Here is a 2,793-nt window from a genome sequence, read left to right as displayed (position 1 = left end):
GAGAGAGAGAGAGAGAGAGAGAGATGATAGCTGCATCCCTGTAAATTAGGTGCCAGTAGTGAAGCTAAATGTTTTTCATTCTGGATTATCAGTTTATTACATTACCCAAAATATTATTTTCTGTATTTATTTAAACTCTGTCAGTGTTGGACTTTGCACTGTTATCCATCCCTTATAATAAATCCTCAGGGTCTATTCTGCTCAAAATAAATTTCACTGAATAAACTATTGAAACCTAATTAGAATTGGGCCAAGAATCATCTTTATATACCCCATCTGGCATCAGTAAGTCCACAGTCAAAATGAGTTATTTTTTTAATTCAGATTGAGAAAAATATAAGTTTAATATAAGTTAATATAAGTTTAATATGATTTTAAAAACTTTAAAATTTTAAAATATATTTCGTAAAGTTTTTTTTATCACTAATGTTGCAACAAGTAACATTTCAAATTTAAAATAAATAAATATGAAGAGTTAATGATCTGGGCTGGTGCCACCATGTACACAGTGCAGGGATGACTTCAGCAGCATCCTTAGCTTTTCACCTCATGTGACTTCCTGAAGTATCAGTTTCTGTGGCCTGGCGCAGACGCTCGTCACGTAAAATATATTTCGTAAAGGGAATCATCTGGGCTCCCCTTGGAATCATCTGGGCCTTTGGAGAGTCCTGAGGTACCATGACTCCGCGGGTCAGGTTTAAAGTGCGACAGGAACTTGCTTAGAATGCTTCCCTGGAGCCTGATTTAAGGTCAAGTTACTAGATTTATCTGAGGCATTGCAATGTCAAAGGCCTCGGGTGTGTCTTTTCGAGTGACGTCATGCAATTCTTTCGGATTGCTCGGGTGGCTCCAGGCCTCCTTCGATCTTTGGTTCCAAAATCAGCCAGTGACGTCACTAAGCGCGGCTGGTTGATGGGCCTGTCGAGCGCTCCTGTTCCCACCATCTTCCCTTCTCCACCGGCTCTCGATGCTACGGGGGGGAAGCTCACTATGGTAAACCAGCATCCCAGCGCATCTCAGTGTGTATTTAAGAGTGATCATTTTCATCGAGAGGGAAATACTGCTGAGAGATTGTGAGATGGCACGAGACTCATCCACAAGCGCACAAAACAGGAGGCAGCATTCTCTTAGGGCAGTCGAGGGAGATTTGCAGAAACACTTGAGCACGTCTGTTTCACGTGCGAAAGCTAAGGATGACGTCAGGAGGGAAACTTCGGTTCCTTCTCATGTGAGTTCTTTGAGTTTTTCAAATGACAAATGCATCTTTTTTTTTTTTTTTAGGTTCACTAAATTTATTTTAAAAATCATAAAATGTTTCTTACAAAAATGCATCACATTCTGCACGCTGCTCTGAATAGGTGCCGGGGACCTATGGACCGTTGTTACCTTTGCTCCCTGTCGCATCCCAGATGTTAGTGACCGCAAAGCAGAGTGTCCATAATAATCACATAATCACCAAAAATGAACAAAAGTTAAAATTCACTCACTCTGCTGCTGTTTCAAAATTTCAGCGTTAGTAATTGCACACCCTGCCCCACCCTGTTTGTAAGGAACTAGTATTAAATAATATCACTATGACATACATTCTCTTAAACTTTTACCTACCACTATGCAATCGTTTCTTATCAATGTACCTTTTCATCATCACTGAAAACTGAATCTTGACTCTTCTCGAAATAGAAATCTCTTAAAAATAATGAGCCGTCTACGGCCATGCCACCCTGAACACGTCCGATCCTGTCTGATCTCGGAAGCTAAGCAGAGTCGGGCCTGGTTAGTACTTGGATGGGAGATCACCTAGGAAGACCAGGTGCTGTAGGCGTAAAAAATAAAAAATAAGGGATTGTAAGCTGACAAGGTCTTTGCAATCTCTGAGGTCAACCAAGAGTTGCCTCGCCTAAAAAAGAAAAAAAAAAAGAGCCAATAGAGGAGGGGAAAAAATGGCATTGATGATAGAGGCTCTGTTCATCCCTCTGGTGACCAAATCAAAGTCATGATGGAAACAAGGAGAAGCAGCAAGGAAAAGTCACCTGGGAACTAGAGGAGCAAGCCATACAGGTAGGGAGAAGTCCAAGAAGTCACCCTGCAACGGCAGAAGGTCGGATGGGGAGAGGACACAGAGCTGCCCTGTCCCCAGCGGCTGAGTGACACGGAGGCTGCAGCAGTGGCAGCAGTAGATGTCTCTTAAAGGGGCCATGACCACGACTGGATTTTCATGGTGACGGACCTGCTCGCTCTGAGTACCACTGCCGATTCGCCTGCGTGCAGGCGTCAGCTGCCTTGGCTTCTGGCGTGGCCTTTTGGGGCAACCGTAAGCACAGCATCTGTGAATTGCTTGCTGAATCTTAACAGGTGGCCCTGGAGGGGCACAGGCTGGGGATAAGTTTGGCCCTCAGCCGAACCCCTCTCAAGACTTCCCACTGGACACCTACTTCACAAATCCACACTAATAAGACCGGGAGACGGAGAAGCTTTGCTTAGTACATAGACACGGACGTGGAAAGGCAGCCAAAATGGGAAGACAAAGAAGCAGAAACCATATGAGAGAACAGAACAGAGATCCAGATATAATGGAGTCAAGTAATCTAACAGATGCAGAGTTCAAAACACTGGTTATATAGATGCTTCATGAACTTTTGGGAAGTGTAGATAAATTTAGTGAGAACTTCAACAAGAGATAGAAAACATAAAAATGGAATTGGAAATTTTATAAAAGGGAACCAGTCTGAAATGAAGAACACATTATCTGAGATGAGAAGTATATTAAATGGAATAAACAAAGTAAATAAAGAA

The 2,793-nt window shown here is 42.6% G+C and overlaps 1 protein-coding gene and 1 pseudogene across 1 annotated transcript in view; both read left to right on the top strand.

Moving 5' to 3' along the window:
- DNAH14 (dynein axonemal heavy chain 14) overlaps positions 1–2,793 on the top strand; it is a 150,563-nt gene that overhangs the window by 17,605 nt on the left and 130,165 nt on the right. The gene's annotated exons all lie outside the window — the stretch shown is intronic.
- On the top strand, positions 1,704–1,822 carry LOC112483270 (annotated as a pseudogene).

The sequence above is a fragment of the Pteropus alecto genome, unplaced genomic scaffold (genome assembly GCF_000325575.1).
Source record: "Pteropus alecto unplaced genomic scaffold, ASM32557v1 scaffold65, whole genome shotgun sequence".
NCBI classification, from domain to species: Eukaryota; Metazoa; Chordata; class Mammalia; order Chiroptera; family Pteropodidae; genus Pteropus; species Pteropus alecto.
The sequence above is the reverse complement of the archived record's forward strand: the minus strand, read 5'-3'. Positions and strand labels throughout refer to the sequence as shown.